Source organism: Passer domesticus, chromosome 11 (assembly GCF_036417665.1).
Source record: "Passer domesticus isolate bPasDom1 chromosome 11, bPasDom1.hap1, whole genome shotgun sequence".
Lineage (NCBI taxonomy): Eukaryota > Metazoa > Chordata > Aves > Passeriformes > Passeridae > Passer > Passer domesticus.
The window spans coordinates 2,784,721-2,810,992 of NC_087484.1; the positions used below are offsets into that span (position 1 = coordinate 2,784,721).

The 26,272-nt window shown below is 39.8% G+C and overlaps 2 long non-coding RNA genes across 2 annotated transcripts; one reads left to right on the forward strand and one right to left on the reverse strand.

The window, feature by feature from the left end:
- Nucleotides 1–18,841: 18,841 nt before the first annotated feature.
- Nucleotides 18,842–22,109, reverse strand: LOC135278393 (uncharacterized). The gene is made up of 3 exons (XR_010345907.1): nucleotides 21,971–22,109; nucleotides 20,507–20,614; nucleotides 18,842–19,095 (listed from the first exon to the last, which is right to left on the reverse strand). It is a non-coding gene; the product is annotated as an uncharacterized LOC135278393 (long non-coding RNA).
- Nucleotides 22,110–22,450: 341 nt separating this feature from the next.
- On the forward strand, nucleotides 22,451–23,931 carry LOC135278392 (uncharacterized). The gene is made up of 3 exons (XR_010345906.1): nucleotides 22,451–22,553; nucleotides 23,205–23,355; nucleotides 23,783–23,931. It is a non-coding gene; the product is annotated as an uncharacterized LOC135278392 (long non-coding RNA).
- The last annotated feature ends 2,341 nt before the right edge of the window (nucleotides 23,932–26,272 follow it).

The following is a 26,272-nucleotide window of genomic DNA, read 5'->3' on the forward strand; positions in this document are numbered from 1 at the left end:
CCTAAAGTGGGCTTTGCATCAGGTATACATTGGATTTTTATTTCAGAAAAATTGGTATTGTTCTTATTCCTATTTGGTAGTTTCCTTTGGAGAATGGACCTGGCGGGATAGAAGAATTCTGTAGGAAATAAAAATGTGCTGAAGTGAAGGTCCTAAAATGCTGTAATGTGCTCATACAAGCACATATTTATTGTCTTGTCTGTATTGTTTATGTTGCTGGCCAAAATTCTGCACAATGGGACTTTGATCCCTGCAGTTCAGGATGGTTTTGCTTTTGGGAATTCACTTCCTAATCTTGTGGGACAGCTGGATGTGAGACCCTGAAGACAACATAGTTATAACAATAATTATTCTAATAGACAATTGAGCCCAACATTCCCTCACTCTTTTTGCTTCCTTTTGATGAATGTTGAGGGAGGGAAGAACAGGGGGAAGAACTTTTCAGAAAACTGGAGGAGCACTGTTGAGTCTGAAATTCTTTTTGCCAAGGTAGGGATTAAACTGCGAGATGGAATTTCTTGTTGTGACTCTGATGTTTATCAGTTCTTATCTCTGTCACAGTCTCTCACAAACCCTAAACTCTACAGCACTTCACTCCAACAAACTGAAAATGGAGCCCCATCTCTCTCTTCAAGGCCTTTGAAGGATAAACTGTCCAATTAAGAAATGACACCTCAATTATTTCTACTTTTAACCCAATAACCAACCACCCGTGCCTGTATTGGGGACTTTTTATCCAATTACACCCAAACCCATGGAGAAGGAGGTGAAGAAGAAGAAGAAAGAGGAGGAGGAGGAGGACAAGAAGGTGAAGAAGAAAGTGAAGAAGAAGGACCAGTCTCCACCCTAAAACCTCTATCTTGCTTCATATATATTACTACATTATAAAACCCCAAACTCCAAGTTTCCCAACCTGTGATATCACACACTTCTATTCAAACTCCACACCCACAATCCCTGTCCCATCATCCCATTTTGGAAGCTTCTCCATGGCCTCAGGTCAATGCAGCATTCTCTTGGGGATCGGTGTCTGTCAGTAAAGAAAGTCTGAAATTCTCAGCAGCCAGGGTTCCACCAGAGCACAGGAGTAAAAAAGGAGCAAGAAACTGAAATATCAGCTATTGGGAAGGAATTCCTGGGTGTGAGGATGGGCAGGCCTGGCACAGGGTGCCCAGAGATCCCTGGCAGTGCCCAAGGCCAGGCTGGACACTGGGGCTGGAGCAGCCTGGGACAGTGGGAGGTGTCCCTGCCATGGCAGGGCTGGCACTGGGTGATCTTTAATGTCCCTCCCAACCCAAACCACTCTGATTTCATGAAGAGCTCCCCATGCCCTGAGGGAGCTGAAGGTTTTTCTCATTTTCACAGGAATTTGCCACCATGGCCCCAGACCTCCCTGAAGAGAATTCAGCCTTTGGTTCAGCTTTCTGTGATGTTCACACATAAACATTTTCCTCTGCCATTAGGCTTGACATAAACTGTTTAATAACTGTAATTTTCATGTGTATGATACTTTCATGATGATGATAATTCATCTTAATAGCTAAAATGTCAGATTTTCACATACATAAAGAGCCCAGCCAAGAAAAATCATTCTTATTTCACTATATCAATATTTTTTTGCTTTTTCAGGTAACATGAAAGATGGAGTGTAATTTCTTAGGAACAGAGAATGAAAAAGAGAAGCTAAAACAGGATAAATTGAAATCTTGAAAAAATGTGATGAGACACCTTCACCTGAGTCACCTTTCCAGCCTTTAGTCTCCTTTGAACTAAAAGAATGACACAAATTCTGTTGTTAATTTCTTTAACACTTCCTCCCTTCCCCTGGGGATCTTTAAATCTAAAAATATCTACTTTGTTGATCTATTTTTCGTGTTTAATTTGGCTATCCAGAAGGCTAAAACAATCAGCTCTCAAATGGAAACAGTTTCCATTGATCTCCCAGAATAATTATGTTATTCTGTTTTGGATGTGTTTTAGTAATTTAATGAATTGAAGATAGCAAAAACATTTATTCTCTAATTGTTTTATACATTTAACTTAGATATTATTTCTGAAACTCTAAGGAGGTCTAGCAATCTTGTTCTGATCTTTTGGCTCTTTATCAAGTTTACCCATTTTTCAGTAAGTGCAAATTTATTCCCTCTCAAGCTTAATCTCATTTTCATTTAAGAAAAAAACAAAAAACGTAATAGGATTTGGGGGCTGGTTTGGGGTTTTTTTCTATCAGTGCTCTTCCAATTTGCTACATTTTCTATACTTTTTATAAACTGATTTTCTTCACACTCTGCTCTCTAAGGTGTGCAGCTATTGCTGTGAAGATCAAAAATTCCATCGAAAGAAAGGTTAATAAAGCCTCAGTCTGGATTTTCATTCTGTTGGATTTGAAATGTGTCAGTGTTTGGCTGATTAAATGCAATCCACCATGTGTAATAAAGAACAGGAGAAGGGTGATTTTTTATTTTTTTTTCTCTAAATGTAGCAGCCCCTGTGTTTGAGTTTTGTGAGGTTGTTTTTATCTCTGAGTCTGCACTGCTGACCATAATGCAAGAGAGTAATTACTGAAGACAAGAAAAAATAGATTCTTCTCACTCCTTTTTTTTTTTATTAATTAAAAACCCCAAGATATAACCCCTTCCTTCAGCCAGTGCTATGATCAGAAAAGTTTCCTCGAGCCTGAGAATTGGATTTAGACCTTAATCTACATCCCTGTGTTTCAACGTGGGATGAAAGCAATAGGTTTGCTGTTTGCTACAGATCTTTTATCCGTGGTGCAACGTGAAACATCAAACAAATCTCATTTGTTTGCAGCTAACACATGCACAGAGAGGCCAAGCCACTGTAATTACACGCGTGTAATCCAAACTGAATTAATTTGGAGTTTTCTCTGCACAACTGAAGCATATTCACCCCTTCAATATTCAGTAATGCCCAGTCCTGGCTGCTGCTGAGTGTTGGCTGCGAGACATTACCCACCTTTAGGAGAGATATTTTTATTTTACGGGTGTTTTTCAGTACCAAACCCCCAGCCTAAGTGGCTGCAGGGAGGGCTGAAGGCATCATAATTTATTTATTTCCCTACAAACAGCTTTCCCAAGCCTGGCCTATTGTTTGGATCTGCCCCTTCCAAGAGTCTGTGTGGCTAATCAGGATTTCTGTGTGTTAACACAGAAAGCTTAGAGTTGAGAAATTCTGACTGTCATCACCAGGGGATTATGCAGAGATTTACTCAGGTAACTCGAAACAAATATTACTCTGTGAGGTTTAAAACAAGCCATGCATTTCAATTTTCCAGCTTGCCCTGCATAACTAAACACCTTCTCTGCCTGTGTGCTGCCATGGGCACAGGACTTAGTTGAAGTGTAGATTTATTTTTTTCATGGTTTTAAATATTCATGGAAAAGGCATTTGTGAGACATTAAAAATAAAATTTTAGCAAATTTTAGAAAAATTTCATCTGAAAGGGCAGGAATAACTATTGGAAATAATCCCCACATCAGCCTTGGCTGTGGGCTCTGCTGAGTGATGGACTGGCAGGGGGAAGAGCAAGGGGAAAAGTGATAAATTGATATTTATAAATCTGATACAGATAAACTGGGGTTTCCACGAGGAGCAGAAGAGAAAAGCCCCAGTATGTGACAGGGGAATGCCTGGTGAGCAGCAGAACCACCTGGACACATACTCACCCAAAAATGGGGACTTTTGGCTTCCAAGAAGATGGAGAGGGAGGGAATATCACAATAACTCTTATTCTATGTGGTGACCTTCAATTCTGAGGCCTCAGAGGCAGAGGTCAGTGAACACTGAATTCCCTGTGAGAGGGGATCAGCTCCTGGCACAGTTTCTAATGCAGGTACCCAGTTCAGAAAGCATGGCTCATTTAATTTTTAAAAGAGGGTCTCATTTAATTATTTATGCTGTGTAAATAATGAGATTCCACCAGTCTAAGAAGTCACTGAAACATTATGATATTAAATCTTTGCAAAGAGGCAGGAGGTGAAGGGAGAGGCTCTTGTGTGTTAGAAAGAGTGAGGATTAACAAAATGTGAATTAGTAAAGGTCTGCTGCATTCAATCCAGAATTTTGGAAGAACTATTTACCATAAGTATTAATTGCTTTTGGCTTATTAAAATTAACTCTGTGAGTTGGTAAATAATAGAAAATGTGCTTGATGAAAGAAATGCTATTTTTTTTAATAAGAATGTTATTTGAAGTGATTTAAAAAATTCCATTTGCTATTATCTCTTAATAAACAGGAGGAAATATTCATTGCCCCATATTCAAACCTTGAAGAATTACAAGCAGACTGATTTTTTTTTCCATCATTATTGTTTTTTGTACCTGTGTTCACATTTGTTTGAAATTAAACTCATGCAAGATGAAGGGTGTGGGAGAGAAGAAATACCCTTGATCCTGGGATCCTGAGTTGGGAAGTCAGCACTTGGTTGGCTTTGTTGGCTGCACTGAAATAAACCAGAGAGAGCTCTACTAAAATAATATGGGATCTACTGAACTGGAAGTTGGGCTGGAGTGTGACAGCTGAAAAGGTGTGTCTGCTCCCAGAGAAAGCTCTGCTGGAGGTGCAGCTGCTGTGGGGATGGAGAAGGGATTTTTAGTGATGCCTTGTGCAGGCTGCCCTAGAGCAGAGGCTGGCCAGAGTCACAGAATAAAGCAGGGATGGATTCAAAGGATCTCCTCCATGGATCCACCTTGGGCAGCACCAGAGCCCAGCCAGGGCTGCCCCCAGGATGAACCCAAATGGCCCCAAAATGCACGAGCGCTGCCGGGGTCTCTCCCTGGGCTCAGCTCTGCTCCATGTGCACATTGCAGTTCAGTGTCCAATCCCACTGCAGCCCCTGCAGTCCCATCCTGCTTGTTTTTCTCTCTGCAGCCCACGGGCTTTGTGCTCCTGGGCTGGGATTGGGATCATTTGTCCTTGGTGCCCAGCTGGAGCAGGAATTGTTTTGTCTCCCTGCTCTGTGCACAGAGCTCCCCATGCCCTGATGTGAAGCTCAGAACTGCACACTAAAGCAGCACAGAACCTGAAACATAGAAAAACCAAAGCCTGAGGCATCACTTGCACAGGCACTGCCCAAATCCCTCCCAATTCCCAAGGAGCTCTAAACCCGTATGTGATGTGACACTGTGAGGGGGAAAATGTGGGGGAAACAGGAATGGGCTGCTTTGCCTCCCAGAAAACACAAATCTGGCACCAGAGACAAGCAGCCACTATGATAATTAAACCTAAACTCCTCCAGCAGAGTCACCGAGCCAACACTTGCTCCTATTTCCACAGGTCCTGCACCACATTTGGTTCCCCTGATCCTTTATTAGTTGCATTTAATTACAGGGTAATCACCTCTGTAGTTTATGTACCTGCCAGTTCTGAAGGAACATCCATCAGCAGCACAGAGATCTGAGGCACTCCACACGCCAGCTCACACCTATTTTTCATTTTGACATGGTTTACAGCAAATGGCATTACAGGACTGCATTTAAGCTGCTGGTGACAGTGTGGCATTGTTCAATTAAAATTTTAGACATCTCTCCTAATTGTGTATTTCAGCACTTAATATTCCTATGGACAGGCTGGTTCTCACCTTCCCCAGCGGTTTAAAGAGCTGGAAATTCTCTGTCCTTTCCTCCAAACTTGTGGAAGATTTTGTTGAATTTATTTTGCAAACATGACAGAACTGCACTCAAAACTTGCAGGTTGACACAGGGCAAAAATTCCTTGTGAGTCTGAGGGATGGGGAAACTCACCCACTGCTGGAAAACTGCAGAATTTTCTTGAAGTTTCCCCACAAAATTCTGTTCTGGTCAAGTTAAAATGGATAAGGGCACATTTCAAACAGTGTTTTAATGTTCTTGGCCACTCTGCTGAAGTACTTAAAGTTCACTTCAGTTTTGAGGCTCTTTTTCTGTTTTCCCCAAATAGATGTAATTTCTAAATATTGATAAATGGATAGATAAGTAAAACAGATGCAAAATCCAAAATCTGATTGAATTACCTTGCTGAACAGAAGTAGCTGACCTTTTACAATATATAAATACAAAGAATTTTTTTTCCTTTTTTGCTAAAAGTGTGTTTGGTTTTTTTGTGTCTATGTTTGGAAGTTGAATTTCTTTTTGTTTCTTTAAGTGAAAGCTCAGACTTCCACAGAGTCTTTTTTGGACTGCACCAGAACAAAACATTTCAGTGTCCTGGAGGAGGAAATCTTTTACTGCTGAACCTTCATGGAATGACTGCCTTTGAATTACAGTGACTGGAAAACTACACAAACACTTTAATGACACAAAGTCCATCTCTGGATGTCCTTGAAGGGTCTTTAACTTTGAAACCTTTTTTCTAGGCTGGTCAGGAACACTCAGGCACTATTCTGGGGAGAAAGATGAAAATGCAGATTTTCCTTTGAATTTTTTGCTGGATAAATGCAATCAGTAAGACTCTTGCTTAGAACAGAAACAGGTTGTGCTTCCTTGAATAAGAAATATAAATCCACCTGTACGTAAGCAATGTCATCCCATTATAATTATAAATGTGTATTTTTACACAGCCACCATGGAGAAGTTTTTCAAGCAAATGGAAAAATTCTATTTGTTTTTTTTCCATAAGCCAGAACTCCATTTAATCCTTAAGACAGCAGGTGTGGGCAGGATGCTTCACTGGGGAATAAGCTTTGAATCTTGGATCTCAGTTTAGGACAGCTTCATCTGTAAGCAGAAGCATGAATTCCCTATCTGAAGCTGATCTGTAATGCTCAGCAGTTTGATTTTCCTCACACTTTCACCAGGGACAGAGACTTTGCTGTGCCTTCCCAGCCCTTGCAGCAGCACTTTACAGCATCAGGCTGTTTTTCCACGTGGACCGAAAATGCATTTTCATGACACACTATTTATTTTATGGGAGGAAAAAAAAGAAAAACAAAACACCTGCTCAGCACCTTTGTGATTCACCTGAGTTAATGCTGCAGGGGGAGGGTGAATTTAGATCATTGGCAGCTTCAAGGCACCCTGAGAATTCTGGACATGAATTCAGAGGTGCAGCAAAGCTGATACCAAAGGGATCCAATCCCTCACGCACCTGATGGATCCACAAAAAAATTCACAAAAATACTGACAAAGTCCCTGGCACTGCTGGCCTGCCCTCACCAGCCCCTCAGACCCAACCACAGAATAATTAAGGCTGAAAAAGACCTTTAAGATCAAGACCAACCATCAAACACCGTGTTCACCACTAAACCAGGTCCTCAAGCCACACATTTTCAAACATCTCCAGAGCTTCCCTGCACACCCTATTCCAATGCTTTGCAACGCTTTCCATGAAGAAATCTTCCTAATATTTAATCTAAACTTTCCCTGGCAGAACTTGAGGCCATTTCCTCCTTGTTTGGCATGCAAAGCATAGGACAAGGATTTAAATCCTGGTGGGATCTTTGATGGAGTGAAACAGCAACAAACTCCTCCAGGAAAAAAAAAAAAATATTAAAAACTTGCAGCAAAATACCTGTTTGCAAAAATACTACAAACTAATGTCAATGTATATACAAGCCAACATCTTTTTAAAAGGTAAAATTTTAAGTGAATAACTATTTAATGATATTTCTGAAGATTTGGCAGTATATCTGGTACTAATGGAGGGAGCAAGGATATACAATAAATCATTACACACCTGTGTAGAATACAGCTGGATATTTATTTTCATGCTTTCTCATATTTTTCTTTAACCATTCTCTCTCGGTTCCTCCAACTGCCATCTCCTCCTAATTGTACTCACAACTTTTCCTTGCACTAGAGAAATTTTATTTCTTTTCAAAGTGTCATCTATTCCAACATTATGAACTCCATATCTCCTTCCTTTTTTTTTTTTATGTTCCATTAACCTGAAATATTTCTTATCTGCTACAAATTGTTCTATTTTCAGAGCTTTTGTTGTCTCTGACTCATATATGCCAAGATAAGGTTTGAGATACTTCTGGGGATTTTTTCTTTTACTGGTTCCTTTTTTTTACTGTGGTCAAAAGAAATCTTCCTGTGGTGGAAAGGATCTGACTCATGTTCCTGCTCCTTAGTAGATAATAATAATAATAATATTGCCTGTGGCCAGGATTTTCAAGACAGGTAAATTACACCCCCAGCTCCCATCAGCTTTCCTTGGATCCTTCCTGACCTTTGGAGAAACTTGAGCATGAATTAATTTTTATTTTCTTGCTTTGAGAGTATTGCTCTTACAATAACCATCGCAGCCACCAAGCAGGAAGAAGTGGAAAGCAAATGTTTATTTAAAGAAAGGTGAGTGAGCAGGAGAGCAACAGGGTAGAGAACGTTTCCTCAGAGAGGCAACTGAGCAACAGAAAAGATTAAAAACAGCAGCAGAATTTCAGAGCAGTAGGAATTATTACAGGATCAGATCTAGAAAATGTTCATAATAAAAATAAAATAATAAAAATTTGGTGGGAAAATTTAACAAAAATATCTCAGCAGAACTCTGCAAGAAATATTAAAATATTTGGGAGGGAGGAGAATTTAAAGGTTTGCAGTCTCAACAGCAGCATTTGTTGGTTGTTAATTTGTTTGGGGGTCTTAAAGGTATTTCATTCCTTGAATTCTCTAAGACAACCCAGGCATTTTCGGGAAAGATCAGGTTTAGATCTGCAGTGTTGAGCCAAAACTGATGGTTGTGCTATTTAGAGATCAGACTGGATGGTATGAAAGGATGCTGAAAAACAAAATAAAATGAATTAAAATAAAATAAAATAAAATAAAACAGTAGGGTTTTGGTTTTTTTTTTTTTTGCAATTCTTATAATACCACATGTATATTTAAAAAATAGTTTTATTTTTAAAAAATAATAATAAAGAGATTGATACCTGCTTTGACCAGACAAAACTTGAGATAACTCTACCAAGCAGGTTAAGGAAATTGAAACAAAAGTGAGAAACCTGCACTGTCTTCATGTTTATCATGTTCCTCAAGACAAGAAAGAGGAAGAAATAAATAAGGTGCCAGCTTGGGGGGAAGTGTCTGTGTAAAGATGTCATTATGATTGGGACAAGAAATGAGGAGGGCTGGCATGCAGGAGAAGAATTAGCGAAACAGCTCTTGGGGTTTGTTAGGGGGAAAAGAGCTCCCAGCAGCTGCAGGCAGTGCAACACCTCAGCTCAGCAGAGGAACTGAGCACCTGGTAACCTCCACTGGCAAAAAAGGGAGAATTAAAAAAAAAATAAATAAAAAGGTAAATTTTCATTGCATTAAAGGAATACATTTCGAATTTGGCCCGGTTATGTTTCTCGGTTTGTTGTTGCTTACAGAATGTGTCTCAGGGAGAAACAAAGGAAAGCTCCAGGTGGCTTAGGGACATCATAGGTGACAAATTGCAGCATCAGTTCTGAGCACAGCTTCCTTTGGAGCCTCCAGAACCTTTTCCAAACAGAAAATGATGCTCCTGACTCCTGGAATTCCTGTTTGCCTCTGAGGGCTGAGAGGGAGGGAGAAGTTCAGGGCTGGGATCAGTTTTCTGCTGCTCTTGAAACCTTTGGTTCTGCTTGTGTGTTTTTTTATTAGACTGGGCAGTCAGAGCTTGAAAAAGAAATTCTGTGAATGAGCAGAGATGGAGGGAAAATTATGGAAAACCCCCCAGGATTTGACAGATTCAGGTGTGAGTTCTGGCAAGTGACTGGTCTAAATATTCATAGGAAAAATGAGTATTTGATTACTTTTAAATTGAATCCTTAATCTCTGTGGACCTCTTATGTTCTGACAGAAAGGGGCTTAGGAAGTATAAAATTACATATTCTTTTAAGCACTTACAACTATTTAGAGAAAACATTTTCACTTAGGCACAGGAGGGAAAAAAAAAAAATTAGAAATAGGTTCCAGTTCAATTTAAAGCAAAAAGAGAAAACTTTGGAGGCTGCAATTCATTTTATTCATGGAAGAGTCATTGAGATTTATATTGGAGCTCATAAAAGCCAGAAGCAGTGTTCCAGCTTTTCCAGCAGCCGGGGAGAAGCGCAGACTTCTCGGTTTGGGATTTACTTTAAGTGCCTAAAGTCTCACAAAGGAAATTAAGTGCAGTGGAGCAGGCAGTGCTGCTTTGGTCACCACTTCTGCGCTCGTATTTCAGCTGCATTTGCCTCCTGGCCAGCTTTCCTTGGCAAATTGAAAAGTTTATGGCCACAACATTCCTTGGAAAAGTTGCATTTGTGCTCACCAATAGCAGAGATGGAAATTCAAGTCTCCAACTCCTTGTTTCCACAAACCAAACAGCTGGATGTGAAATGCCATCACCAAAAGCTTGGCAAATATGTTGTGAATAACTGTTGCAACACCAGGATAAATATTTGGCCTTTATTTTATCAAAAATCTACCACAGTAAGAGGAATCCTGTCCTCCTGCATATGGAATTAAGGATATTTCCAGAATTCCAGGGAAAAATCGTGTGTATTTTGATAATTTTGTATTTCTTAGGAAGCCAATATCTGTTATATATCCTTGCAAGTTGCTATTTGAGCTGGATTTTAGAGCAGGGTAGAAAAAAAACCAGAAATTTTTCACATCTCGTTTTCTGATCCATATTTTCCAGCCACCCAAAACAAATTCCTGGGTTAAGGACATATTTTCCTGGAGGCTTTTCTCTGTGAAAAGAAGGATGTTTGCTACACTGGGAAGTGGAATCCATGGGAAAGGGATGTTTGGAAGCAGAAAATTCCAGCAATCAGTTCAGGTCAAGCCCCAGTGTCCCACCAGGGCTCTGGACAGCACAAGTGATCTTGGCAAAAGGTCTCTCCCAGCTGCCCAATTTTCCAGGCAAACATATGGGAACCAAATGGACCTCGTAAATATTTGTTTCCAGAATCAGTTAATGACAGGCTACAGAGAAGCTCATGAAAGTTTAATTTGGTGGGAGGTTATTCTGAGCTCTCCAGAACGCACAGACACGAGGAGCCAGCGGAAATGGAGTCCAGCGAGGATGAACTTTGCTCCTCAGGGAGAAAAGAAACAAACAAATGAACAAATAAACCCCCAAACAAACAGGAAAAAGCCCCCCCCAAAACCCAAACAAAACCACAGCTGTGGAGAATGAGCGATAGATATTAGGCAAGTTTTTTAATTTATGGGAAACAGCACATGCAGTAAAAACCTTTGCTTGGGTGATATTACCAGAGCACCAGAGTGCAAAGAGACTCTAATCCATTATGTCTTAAACTTATAAAGTTTATTAGCCCTGAACTGTGATCTTGATTCATGCCAAGCTCTCTTCTGAATTTATGGCACTTGTGCAATCGTTACTCAGCCTGTGTGGAGTCATATATTTCTATGAATTAAACTGAGAAGCAGTTTGCTAATTAGCATTACCAGTGTTAATGAAATGAAAGATCACATGAGTTGCAGGGAACTGAGACACTTAATATCATCAGGCATTTGAGTCAGACACTGCTGAAAGATCCTCTTCCTATTTTCTGAAATTCCCTCTCCCAGAAGTCTCCAGAGTTTAGCCAGATCACACAACTGGAGCAGCATTTCATGGAGTCCCTTTTAGTTAAAATCACTGTATTAAATGAGATCTTTCCTGCAAAGGAAAGGAAATGATTGTTCTCTCTCCTAAGCTAGCTTTGTAAAATGTTCTTCAATAAAATCCAAGAAATTAATATTCAATGATTTACTGTAAATCTCTTGAGCACAGGAGGTTTGCTCGAGACAGGAAAAGCAAACACTTACGGGGTACATTATTATGATGGCTTATGCTAATTAAATTGAAGCAGAAATCCTTAATTTATGCTTTACCATCAAGTGCAAAGGGGAAAATTCTTTCTTGGTTCAAGCTTTATCTTGTTAAGGAGATTTACCTCCTTATTTCCTAGAATAAAGAGCTATTTTTGAGACTCTACTGAGAAAGCAGAGGCTTGCAGAGCCTTTCTGCATGTTGCCATGACACTTTGGATCTCAACCTACAGTTCAATACAATAGCTGCAATTAGGTTAATTAGAACATTATCTCAAAGTACACAGCTATTGTACAAAAGAAGAAACATTCTCACTGAATATGCTGCTTAGTCACCAATAAATGATTTCTTAAAAATTACATTTTTTCTAATTATAATGAATAATTTATTTCTCCTGTGGATGCTTGACATTTAAATATTGTAACTCAAAAAATGAACCATCCAACATCAGCTTGGGACATGCCAAATTTTTCTGACCTTTCAGTTATTTTCCTTCCATAATAAGAGCAAAAGAACTCCTATAATAAGGGATTATATTATTTTGGCTCATTAGTTATTTCCAAATTGAAAGGCATTAATGTAGATGTGGTGCACAATAACAGGGTTTAGTGGTGGACCTGCAATGCTGGGTTAATGGGTGGACTTGTTGATCTCAGAGGTCTTCTCCAACCTTAGGGAGTCTCTGGGTCAAATAAACAAAACTTTTAGTCTGCACACACAAAAAAATTACAGCCAGGTGTAGACTAAAATTACAAGAAATTAGGAATAAAAATGACTAACCTGATGAGATGGGGCATGAGGCACCAGGAGCAAGCTTCTCTTCATATTGGGGTTATGTCAGCTAAGAAAAGAAAAGCCTTAAGGGGAAAAATAAAATATAGATTCATTTTCTAAAACTCAGCTCAAACAGAAGGAAAAGGTACCAGGAGTGTGTGGATGAAATGCAGCTCCTGAGAATCCATGGGAATTTTCTCTGGTGTCAAGAGGGGCAGATCCAGGTCAACAGTTGACTTTAAAGCATTAAAGTTCTGAGATAAACGTTCAGCCCCCTGGAGCTGCTTTGCTGGCTGTCCCCAGGTGACACCAGAGGCACTCAGGCTGTGTGTGTGACAAACAGGACCCTGTACCCCAGGCTGTGACCTGCCAAGGCTCCAGGGAGCAGCAAATTCCTCCTCTGCATCCTCCAAAGCACATCTGGGTTCAGTTCCCATTCCTGGAGAGCTGCACACGCTGGGCAAACCCGCTGTGGGCAGTGACTTCCCAACATACATCTCCTGAATGTCACTCCTGCCACTGGAAATATCAAATGCCAACGTTCTCATCATTTATTTCCGCCTCTTTGACAGGCAGGGACTTTCTGAGGACAGAACTCTAAATCTGAACATTTGTTTCTGCCGTTCTGTGTCCCACATTTGTTCCCATTCCCCACCCCATTTATCAATCATTTTCACTAATCACTGCTGCCCATATTTATCTTCCATAATCACCAACTCTCTTCTTGCCACGTCCTGAAGAGAAGAGAGCTGCTGTCAGATTTTATGCAAACTAGGAACACCTCTGGGTGAGATCTTCTCTCCTCACCAAAAATCAATTAACACAAAACCAGCACGATGATGGAATACCAATCCCTGGGAAATGACTGCTAAGCTCCCTTAACTTCAAGAAAATGCTATTTTCACTGATAAGAAAAGTTACCAACCAGATGCTCAGCTCAGCACATGAGGATAACTCACCCAAGAGCCAGTTTTGGTGCTTTTAGCTTCCAGGATGTTTCCCCAAAATCAAGGAATACAGTCCACATTTTAAAGGAGTTTGATTTGATATTTAAACCAGTTCAAACCTCTCAAGTCCATTCTTTTTTTCTTATTTCTTCATTGCTATGCAAAGGATGATGTTTGTTACAACCCAGTTCTTTGTTCCTGTGAGACAATTACAAGTTTGCTGACCTGGTGCTTCAGGTACATCTGACACAAGTTAGAAACAAACTCAAAGATAAATACAAATGCATGCAAATTTCACCTAATACAAAATTCGTATTTCAGAGAGAAAAACTTCACTGCTAAATTCCAACTGGAGCCCCAAAAAACTCTTGTACACTGTGAAGAGCCTTGAGGGCTAACAGAGCAAATTATTTCAGATGACAGGGTGAAGCATTTTTATTGAAATCAGGGGTTTGGTTTTTCATTTAAAGAAGAAAGAAAACAAAATAAAAAGAAATATTTTTTAGATTTATCTTGGATGCACACATTTAAAAGAGACCTTCAGTGGCCTTGTACTTCATAGCTGTGCCATGCAACTCCTCCTAGAACAAAGCATGATTCCAATTCCTCATTTTCTGTGTCTGTTTCTTCATTTTTCCTTTTCCACTGTTTCCACACTCAGCTGCAGGTTTCTCTTATTTATCCTTCTTTCTGTCTTTGTTTCCTTGTCAATGACTTTGGTAGAAAATTCTTTCAGGGGTAAACATGGATCCCCTTATCAAACACGGATCCTCTTATCAAACTCCTCTCTGGCTCACAGAAGTCACTGTAAAACCCCTTCCCCACTCTTCCTCCAGTTTGCCATCGCTGGGATGGGAAGAGGCTCCATGGAAATCTCTCCCCTTTCCCTATTTCTGCTCACTCTCATTTTCACAGCCACCCAGCAGAGGTGAGAAAGAACATCCTCACCTCATCCAACACCTTGTCTCCCTCTCCTCTCCCCGGGCCCTTTCTCAGCTTTTTGCTTCTCTCCAGCCAAGCCCTGCTCATTGCCCTGAAATGCTGACACCTCTCAGCCCAGGGCAGGAATTTCTGCTGCCACTTGTGATCTGGAAACCATCAGGCATTATTATCTCCTCTGTTCATTTTGCAGATTCTCACGGGGGAAATCATCCACTTGTCCCGTGCCTGGTGCAAATGGAAACCTGTCCTCAGGGGCCTTTTGGCAAGGATGGAAAAAGGAAATCCACCTGTGTGTCCCTGAGAGGTGGTGACATCCTTGCAAGGCGTGAAAGGATTTTTGAGATTTGTTTTTCTCAACCTTCAGCTGATTTCTCCTGCAATGGCTGCTTGTAATGTCACCACTCCCCCTGGAACAGGAGCCCACCCTGGAGGTTTTTTGCTGATAATAATCCTGTAGCTCCTTCCTCCTCAGAGCTGCCTCCTCCCCCAGAGACATTTCCCTCATCCTGATTCTCTTTGGGGAATTAATGAGGAGAGAAGGGTGGGATGGTTCCCAGGACAGGGCAGGTACAAAGGACAGGGACAGACAAAAAGACCCCATCAACCCTAAATCATTAACCAGAATCCCTAACCCTAATCATTAATCACAAATCTGGGTATGGAAATGGAAATCTGGCAATGCATCTCTCCAGCCCAGTCCTTGGTTTTGCAGTGTTTTAGATACCCAACCTCAGCCTAGCAAAATACAGGGAATTTCAAAGCCATTTACAGCAAATACTTCATTAAGAAACAGGAATATTTAACCCCACCAAGGTGATAATGTGGCTTTTTAACAGAATATCAAAACTAATTTCCATTTTCTTCTGGGGAACAACAATTTCCTCTGTGTTTTATAACCATTAGTTGATATCACATTCAAAATTAATATTTCTGTCCATCAACTCTCAAAAAAAATCTGTGTTTCCCACAAAACTGTGTAGAGGAAGTTAAGGTTCCTCACAATTATAATCATCTATAATACCTTTGAACAGGTGTCAACATACCTGGACAGGTTTTTTGATCTCTGGTTACTGAGCCCCATCTATTTGTCCTAAAAAGCTTTTTATTATATTTATTATATCTTGTTTACATGTATTAAGCCAATTTAATGCCGTATATTGACACTTACAGGAGCACTTCATATTTTTTTCTTGAGTACTCTTTAATTCACTGATGCAATACAGCAATTATTGATTTTTTTTTCCTTCCCTAAATTTAGTAGCAGCAAATGTTACTTCATTAGTCTATCTACCTAGGGTTTTCTTCACAATAAATTCTGCATTAAAAGCAGCCAGAATATTTTTATTTATGCCAGGGTTCCACCCAGAGGCAATAAAAAGCACCAGGGTCTTCCAAGGATTGCCTGGATTTTGTTCTCTCTTTATTCCTTAGGTTTGCTCACCCCCAGTCCAAGCTCACTTAGAGGTTAAAATGAAGTTCAGTCCAGAGGGAGAAATAAAAATTGTTAAAAATTGCATTAAAGAGGGAGAAATCCAAGCAAGGGAGCAAATTCTCACCATCAGTTCATTTCTTCCTGACCTATCACTTGTTCCTTGGGAGTTTTATGTGGGAACTGATTTATGGGGCAAATCAATCGTGGGCAGAAAGAAACCTGTCCTAAAAATGTCTGTTTGGGGCAGCAAAGCGCAGCAGGAATAAATATTGAGTACAGAGTTCTTGGCTTTAAAGGTTTATATTAAAAAAAGAACAAAAAGAAAACCAAAACCACTTGAAACACAAACAAGAGAAGCAAACCTTGAAACATTTGGCAAAACCATTTAAAAAACTCTAAATAAAATATCACTAATTATCTACTCATTAAAAGTTACCTCTGTCCTGTGAACACAGTTTGTTGCATGTGTTGCACTGGGAAAAAGGGAAATTATTTAGTCTTTGTGTGTATTAGAGTAAACATAGATGTTTTATGAGGTATTTTGCTCCTTAGAAGAAGAACAGAAATACTTAGCGTAAATTTAGAGCAAAAACTTTAACTCCACTCCAATGGGCAGCTCAGGTTCCAAAAGCAAAGCCTTCCCTAAGACACAGAGGCTTAAATAAAAACAAATTAATTCATAATTTAGGGGTTTTTCACCCAAGACTATCTTGTATCATTGAACACAGGGAATTGAGATTACATTATTACTTATATAAAATATATTTTATCTATTTATGGTATATATTTAATTATAAATATTAATATATAATAATAATAGCTATTGGTAAATGTAGAAATATATTTTATATTTATATAAAACTATATATAAATATATAAAACTATATAGATATGAATATATATTTATTATATCAATTTTATGCTATCTTCTCACCAGAGGCTTTAAGGAATTTGGGTGCCAGTGAGGAACATCTGGGGGTGCAGATGGACACAAGCACTTGAATGCTGTCAGCTGATACAGAAACAGGGACAAGGAATCCTAAATTGAGATTTTTTTTTGTTGCTCTGGTAAGAGAACAGGATGGGTTTCATTACCCAGGGAAAGAGCCTCAATGGCTTCACTGAGCTCAGCAGGAAGGGACAGTGGCTGAAAGCAAAGGAAACCTCTGCTGGCTACAAGTGCTTTAATTTTTATCCCATAAACAATTCCAATGACGGAAGCTATGTAATAGCTTTTTTATGATAATTATGTCTATTTGTTTGGTCTTTTACCAGATCATTAAAGCTACTGAGGTTGCTGGGGAGGCTTTTTTATTTTCTTGAAGTGTTTTAACTGTTCTTATTTGATTACTGGAGTTTAGTGATGATAAAGATTTATAAGCAGCCAAGAAAAAGTATTTTTAAAAAGCTTTTCTTCTGAGTATCAACAGTCCCTTCCTGTGGAAATCGTTTCAGTGACAGTTTTTTCTTTATTAAAAACAAGAAAACAATACGAGAGAAAATAGAAAATATTTATCTAGAAAATATTATCTAGAAAATATCACAAAGAAAAATAAGGTTTTTTCCCCCCACAATATTACAGGGAACTGGAGAAGACAAGCAGAAAGAAAAAAAACATTTTAGCAGTGAGGTCTGGCACAAATTCAAGCATAAATTTGCTTCATGCATTGGGAATGCAGGATGAGGGATGGAATTACGAATAATTTTGTTCTGCCCTAAAATTCACCTTGCTTGGCATGAGATTGGTGTTGTGAAGGCAAGGGATGGGTGGGTGAAGAGGGGGAGGGATGGAAAGTACAGACACATCAAAGTTCTTCCACCAGAACTCTGAACTCAAAAGTTCTTCCACCAGAACACCGCCCAAGGCTCAAAGAAATCAAGCTCTGAGGGCAAAATTTTCACATTTTGGCAGCCTGAGGAATAAAAATATAACCAAAAAATCCCAATTTATCAACACATGAGCTCCTTTAAATGCACAATTTGAGTTTTTTCCAATTGTTTTCTGCAGTTCTCCACAGCTCCCTGGGTCCAATAACAGCATTTGCCACCTGCACTGAGATTCCCAGGAATTTCTTTACAATCCCACGCACACATCCCTGCAGTTTTGGCATCAATTCCTCCACTATCACTTCCATGTTATTCATTGGACCTGCTTAACCTCTGTATTTCCTAATAGGTTGTTGAAGTGCTGTTCCAGGCACTGCTTGGTGTGCTTGGAATGCTCTGTGTTTAGAATTAGACAGACATTTACATAATTCTTCAAACTGAGCTTCCATGAGCCTTTAAATATCATCTGTCTGCACGTGACTCTCTTGTTTTCCAAAGCCTCAATCACATCTAAATGCAATTTGATTTTCAGGTAGCAGAAGCTCCTATAATTTCTTTCCTTCCATATAAAACTTTCATTTACATTTTTAATACCACAGATTTTGCAGAAATTAATTTAAAATGTTGCATATTTTAGATCACTGTTGTTAAAAAAAGGAACATGTGTTTTGGGGTATTTTTTGTGAGGTTATTTATACAGAAATATTGTATATAACCAGTTATTTCTTCACTGAAGTGACTTCTCAGGGTCTGTGTTGCTAGAATCCCAGGATTCTGCTTTGGTTGGACACAGCTCTGGATCAAACACTGGAAATTTGTGCTCTGCTCAACCACAAACAATACCATGAATGCTCACCTGAAAACCTGCTGTTCATTTTTCTCTCTCCTGCCTTCATAAAGAACCCTACCAAGTATCAGTCAATAAAAGCAGCAAGTGGGTGTTTTTTTCTGGTTCTTTTAATAAAAACAGCAGCACTTGAGAACTACAGGAGTGCCAATGTTTATCCCTACTGTGATTAAAAAAAAAAAATCAGCTGAACAGAATTAATTGTCCTTAGAAAATAAAAATAAACAGAAATTGGATGAAATTATCTTAATAATAATAATAATAATAATAATAATAATAATAATAATAATAATAATAATAATGCTTGTTGTTATTACAGTTATTATTATTATTACTACATTGCAATTTGAGTTTAGGGGCTGGATGGCCACACTACCCTGCTGACACTGCTCCTCTTTGTGGTGCCACCAAGGGAATGGTGGCACACCAGGATGATCCAGGACTCCTGGGGTTTGAGGTGGTTTAAACCAGCAGGGTCCAAGGAAATTTGTTCTCCAGGGCCATTGGAGCTCTTTAATCCAGGTTCTCTGCACACAGCTGCACCAGACACTCTTCCTGCAGTCTGATTTAAAAATCCCCAATTCTTCCCAAAGCCCCACACCTGAAAAAGAAAATAAGAATCATATCTGCTCCTGCTTTAATAGATCTGCTGCAAACCCAGGACTTTCCACCTGAGTTTCCCAATTGTTTTTACAGTGAATTCAAGAAAATTTGGGAGGAATGTGAAAAGCACAGAAGTGAAATATAATTCAGAGTTTACTCAATATTTTAATGCAATCAAATTAAAAAAAAAAAAAACCCACACAAACCACAAATAACCCAAAACAAACAACTCAAAAATATCCAAAAAACACAATACAACCAAACAAAAAACACCCTCCCCCCAAAAAAACCCTAAAAAAACAAACAAAAAAAAGCCCACAGACAAAAAACCCCCCAAAAAAGTTCTGGTGAATGGAATCTATGAACTTCCACCAATATATTTTCATTCATTTTATTTTACTTTTTTCTTCAGAATTTGACTGAAACCACATATTCTGAATACCCCAGAGAAAGACCTGGAAGGGGATGTAGCAGTCTGCATCTGGGCATCAACTGTAAACTTTTTAAATTAACTCTCCCTACAGGAATACCATCAGGCTAGAAATAATTATTGACAAAAAACACCCTCAAGATCAAGACCCAGGACGATGGAACTCATTTCACCCTGGAGATTGCAGAATTGATTGCAGAATTTCCAGGAGATGCTCACACCCTCCCACTGACCCAGCAAACCACCCATGGAAAAGGGGGGCTGCTTTCAGCTCAAAATTGTGTGAGGGGGGAGAGATTAGGAATTCATTTAAACAGAATAGAGGGGAAATAAACAACCAAGGTGAGCTGCAACCTGCAGCATTTCCACTTGGACACCAAAAAATGGCAACCTCATCTCACACCTGAGCAAAGCAACCCTGCCCATCATGGGGATTGTGCAGATTTTTCACCTGATGCAGCAGCTGCTGAATCTCCTTTGGCCTGGCAGGCACCAGATCTGAGAGGCTGGAATGGTAAAATTTTGATTTCTGCAGGAAAGGCCATCAGTGCTGAGAGGGGTGATGAGGAAAAGCTGCTTGAACTGCACAGGGAGGGAGGTGATTTGGCACAGACACAAAATTTGGGTTCCACCAGATGTGCCACCGCTGTCAGGCCAGAATCCGCCCACTTTGAGCTGCCCTGCAAAAATAAACATCTGGATTTTTCCTGCCTTCCTCCAAACTCTGGCAATTGACACTATTTTTTAGGTTTTTCATGGGTAAGAGCAGAAGTGCAGTGCCCCAGAAATGGCTGAGCTCAGAGTGTTTGCCCTCAATGCTTTTCTGACAGCAAAGGGCCAAGGAACACCCCGTGCGTGCTGACAAAGGGATTGCTAATGATGAGTGGAAAAAGAAATGACATTGTTGGTTCTGCAGGAGCCTTCCCTGGAAAACCTCCTGGGCCAGTGCTGGCACATATTTCACATCTTCAATGCTCACCCTTGTTTGTTGTTATAAAGCAAATATTTGTCAAATCCCTGGACTCTGAAGTTTCCCAGGGCTCGGGGTGGAGATTTCTCTGCTGCCTCGCTGGTGTGTCAGAGGAGGCTGCAGGAATTCAGAGCAGAAAAAGGGAGGTCAAGCCTAGCAGGGGAAAGGAGAAGCATCTGAAGAGTTTAAACCTAACCTGAGGCAAGGACTGGCTCAGCCAGCAGGTCCGTGGGCATCACCTGGAGCAGTCCAAGGGGCTGGGAGGTCTGGAGGCGCTTCCCAGGCTGGGGCAGGGGCAGCTCCCTGGGGAGGCCAACAAAAGGGGATGGAAGGTGCACATTTTTGTCTAATTTTAGACATCTCAGAATGGTTTGGGTTGGATGGATGCAGAGATCACCAATTCAAACATCCCCACCAAGGGCAGGGATTTTTTTTTTTCAGTTTGGGCATTTCCATTTGGGCACAGACCAGCAAACATCACAATGTTCTTTCCCCTCCCACCTCTCCGCAGGTCTCCAAAAAGCCAATTTCTCAATAAATCGGCACCATCACAAATGACTCCCGTGTCACCAGAGGGTCACTTACGACTCTAAAATATCAAATCACATTTGTTTTTATTTATTGGTTTTATTCTTTTCTTATGGCTGAGATTCAGATGTGAAGCAAAGAAATTCAAAGCCAAATCAAAAATCTAGAAACTTTCTTTCCAATCTTTTTCTTATTCAAAATATCCAATTGGTTTTCAAACACATTTTTAATTGACTTCAGCAAGTTCTGCTCTGGGCATTGATGTGCCTTAAAATACCTTTGAAAGTCAGAGCTGTTTCTATTTGCTAATTAGTTTCCATTTACATAAAACCATTTTGTCATTTTCAGAGATTCCTCACTTTTTTTCTTACAGTAAAGACAGGGGTTGGGACCCAGAGTGTACCAATAAATTTAAAAAGCAAAGAAAAGATCAAGGAGAGATAGATGCAAAAATGTAAAAAAAAAATTAAAAATCTATGTGTCAAAGTTTTCAAAAAAGTAGACTTACACTACCTTGGAAGCAAAACATTAAAATTTATAATTACACAAAAGAGAATTAAAAAGTAAATGAATTACCAAGATGGCTCTGATCGTGTTTGCCAGTATCTCCTGCTTTATTCCAATTAGCCATAACTTTATAATTTGACTTTTTTCTCTGCACCACTCATTCCAAGACAATGTCAGCGTTGAGTCCATAAGCATTTTGAGAATTAATTAAAATGTCATGAAATAGTTCTTGCATTAGCATATATATGGTCATAAAAATAATTATAATTACTTCTTAGAGGTGGAGGAGAGTTAAGTTTGATTGATGGAATTAATGAAAACGGGGACAGCTCCACCATACTAAATAGCAGAAACTTGAAGTATTAACTATCCACTATGTGAAGTTATAATAATTACAGCAAGAGCTAAAAAGATTAGTATTCAAAAAGAATAATGTACCTTAGAGCCTAAAATACCCATTGCAAATTATGGATGTATTTTCAACTGTTTATGATGTTCTCAGAAGAAAAATATCATTTTGATGAACTTCCAAAGGCTCCTAGATTAATAGGTATTTGCAGCCTTACAGAGAGCACAATCAATCCCTCTAATCTTGTTATCAGATGCTAAACAGCTGGGTGACCTGATTTAAGTGCTGTGATTTTAAGGAAGTAATAATGGATAATAGTTTCCAAATGCCTGCTAAGGATTTGCAAAGCTGTATAATACACCCAAAGATATGCAAATAAATGGCATTAAAAGAAACATTATAATTAGCAGCCCAATGCACAGAAACTGCTTGTGCAGCCATAAGCAACCTAATCTTATTTCAGTGGTGCTGCTTTTAATTTAGTCTCCCTTAAAGACCTGCAGCATTGGAGGCTCAGGTGAACACCTAAAATCAGAATTAAGCGGCACTAAACTCCCTCTGCAGGGTCCAGGTTGTCAGCAGTCCTCTTGGGGAGATGGAAGTGGCCAAAATTTTTTTTTTGCATGCAGAAACAATTATTTTTTTAATACATTTAATTCCTTTGTCATTATTGTAAGTTATTTCCAGATGGCAGGTGGCTGATTTTTAATTTTTCTTTCTTTTTTTTTTTTTTTTTAATTAAGATCAACTGCCAAGTTTGTGAAGAGTTATTTTGCAGAAGCCTGAACTGCATTTAAAGGCCTTTTCTTTTTTTATAAGACATTGCTAATCTCACATTTTTCCCCCCCTCTAATCACACAAACAGTTTAGGCTAAAAAAAGCACTCCCTGGTAGGAAGGAGAGGGAGGGAGTGGGTACCACAGCTGTGCCTGCTGCTGCCAGGGAGTTTGTTTTCCACTCTTGTCTTGATGGAGATGCTCCGACAATTGTGGTGCCAGATTCTCACAAATGCCATGTTTTGCAAACTGCCAAATTAAGGAGGGAAGATCTTGGGTTTTAAGCGTAATGTTTTAAATATTTCCCTTTATTTTTCTACTGAGGGAGCATATGGTGGAAGGCAACACATTTCAAATGGTCTGGCTGATGCCAGGGAAGGATTGCTCTGCTAACAGGAGAATTTCTCTGCTTGGAATTATTGGTCAGTAGGGAAAAACTTCCACTAAACACTGGAAACACCTGCACTGTTGCCAAAACTGCATTCTCTTGAGCCATGGTCCTCATGCTGGCACTTGGAGGGATGAAATTTTATTTTCCCACTCTCAGGCTGGGTTTCCAACTCCTTGGAGCTGAAGTGCACCTTTACTTCGGTAGGACTGAGGTGTCTTCAGGGAATAAAGGAATAAGATGAAGTTGGCAAGGAACGTTGCTGTTCCCAAGTCAAAAAGCAGCCAGAGGACAATGACAGGGTCTCAAGGTCAGTCCCAGGGCTCACCCTGACTTGAGAATTCCCTGGTTCCATGAGGAATGTGTGATGTAGGGAGTGCTAAGTCATTCCAAGGATGGTTCACTGCTGAGTTGTGCAGGACAGCTGGAGAATTCTTCCTCCTGCCTGAGATATCTCTGCAGCCCTTCCCTGTCCCCAAGCTGCATCTTCAACTCTGCCTGGTGTCCTTCAGCCTGGGCTGGAGCTGCTTTCCCTGCAGGATACAGGGGAACTCCCACAATTAAATTTACATTCCTTGATTCCTCTTTCCACATCCCGTTAAACCCGGAGTTCCTTCCCGTGGCACAGCTGTGCTCCCGCTGTGAGTTGACAACGGGGCTTGCATCAATTATTCACTGCTCTGAAGATCTGAGAACTTATCTCAGGGCAAATCTGCGTTTTTCTTCTCTCTCCTCAGGAGCAGGAGTTGGAAAACTTGTGCACCTGAGCCGGGAGCAGTGGGGAGCTCCAGCCTCGTTCAAGGGAAGGAAAAATCCACCTGCAGCAAAATCTCCTGGCTTGTGGGAATGAGGAGCTCCAGCTCAGCACCATCCCAGCCCCATCAATAGGGATGTTGGAAAAAGACTGACATTTTTCAAGTAAAACTGTAGAATTATTTCACATTAAATTTACCTTTCTTTATTCTTATTCATATTAAATTACTCTCCTTAGAGTGTTCCTGTCTTTGAAATTAAGGGGAAGAAATGCAGGTATAGAAATGAACTTTTTTTTTTTTTTAAATGAACACTTTGCATTTCCATCTCTTTAGTTTTCACTCCCAGTATCAGCTTGGATGAAGTTGTTCAAAGAAAGATATTTAAAAGATTAATGTATGATATTGCTTTCAAATTAAATATTTCTTTATGGAATGAGGTAGATTATTTAAATTTTACATAGAAAATAATGCATTTATTAAAATGCCATGAGTTACATTTTCCAAAATCTCTCAACACTCCTACAATTTTTTTTTCCTAATATTACCACTGATAAACCTTTCACTGTGTCAAAGGAATAAAGGAATTAGGCTAAATTTAAGCTTTCCTGCTAATCTAAATAACACTGTGATCCCACTGTTTATCTTTGAAAGTATTTACCATGAAATAGGAAGAGTAACACTCAGAAAAGTAGAACTATGTTTTTTAATTTAAAATAATTTTCCTCCTATTTCTCTGTTTCTTCATCCTAGGGAAAACGAACCTGGAAACAACAAAGTCCTGGAAATGGTCCTTATGAGCACAACTTATCCTATTGAGATTTCTACATGCATCTTTTAGAGAAAATCATTGAAATCTAACACCAGCTAAAAAAAAAAAAGTCTGAATAAAAGTTATTGCTGGCTTTGTTTTTAATGAGATACCAAAATGATTTTTATTCTTGCCCATATTTTACTCACATTTAATGTTACCCAAGTTATTTTCAAACTAACTCTGTTAAGCAGGACAAAACCCTCATCTCTCCTGCCAGTTTAGGAATATGCAGGTGCTTGCATCTTTCAGAGCCTTTGTGAATATTGTAAAACTTTCAAGTCTAACCTACTTTTCCTTCCTATTTTTTTTTCCTAGAAATGTTCTATAGTCCCTTATGAATGTTGCAAAAGATTCACAAATTCTGAGTGCTGCATAAAGTGGCAAAAATTAACATCTCCAAGAATGTCATTGAGATGGGCAGACGTCTCCCCCCAGCCCCAGTAGGCTCGACTTTGATGAGCTGGGCTTAAAAAGGAATTTTTAAACCTCTCCAAACCTACAGGAAAAACATAACTGCAGTGATGAATTTGCTGCAAAGTTGCCTGTTCTCCTGTGGATCAAAACATGATGGAATAGACTGAAAACCACTACTTTACACCCCAGTAAGTTTATTAAGCTCTGCATCCCTGAATGTCTCTGTTTCCCAAATGGCTGAGTGGAGGAATTCTTTGGGTAAGACTGGAGTTTGGGTTTTCAGCTTTCTCCTGTCTCCAGCCAGGTAAATAAGGCCATAAATAAAACTCCTCAGTGGGTGGAGGTCCAGGCTGGGTTTGGAACACAGAATTTATGGGCTGCCCTGGGAGGGGGAAGCTGAGAGCCAGGGCTCTGCTGCGTTCACACCTTCTAACACAGCTGAACTGCAAATAAAACTCATAAAATAGAAGAGAAATCGTGGCTGCCCCACCCCTGGAAGTGTCCAAAGCCACGCTGGGCTTGGAGCAACCTGGGATGGTGGAAGGTGTCCCTGCCCACAGCAGGGGGTGGAATGGGATGAGCTTCAAGTACATCCCAACCCAAACCATTCCAAGGTTCCATGAGTTGAAAAATACTCTTTATTACCTTTCAGCTCTTGAAGGAGAACATGCCCAAATTTATGGGGTGGGATGGGAGAGCACCAGAAGAAGAAACCATTCCACTGAATCTTTCAGAGCTTTAATTTTGGCATCCCATCGTTGCACCCGGCCAGTCAGAAGAATAAAAGTAATCCTTTGAGTGAAAAAAATAAATCTCCCAGCAAAATCCCATCATAAAAATCTACTTTGCTTATAAAAACACCAAGAACATTCCTGCCCAAAGATCTAGTGACAGATGAGGAAGGGAAAAGAAAACACTCATAGTTTCAGAATACCTGACATTTAATTACCAGGGGCTGCTGCTCACAGGAGATGTACAGCAAACTGCATGGCCTTGGCTGCAGTACATGAAACTATTCTATTATCAAAGATTTATTTCTTAAAAGTGCATCAATTCCAGCTCAAAGAAGCCTGGAGTCGCCCATGGTACACTCCATGTCTGACAGGTGACTTAATGGTGTTACTACAGAAAATAACAGGCTTTTGGGGCTCTCACAAATCCAGCATTTCCTGCTCAGGAGCACTCAGAATGTGACAAGTCATTAACTCCAGCCTCTGTTCCCTCACTGAATATTCCCCCTCCAAAGA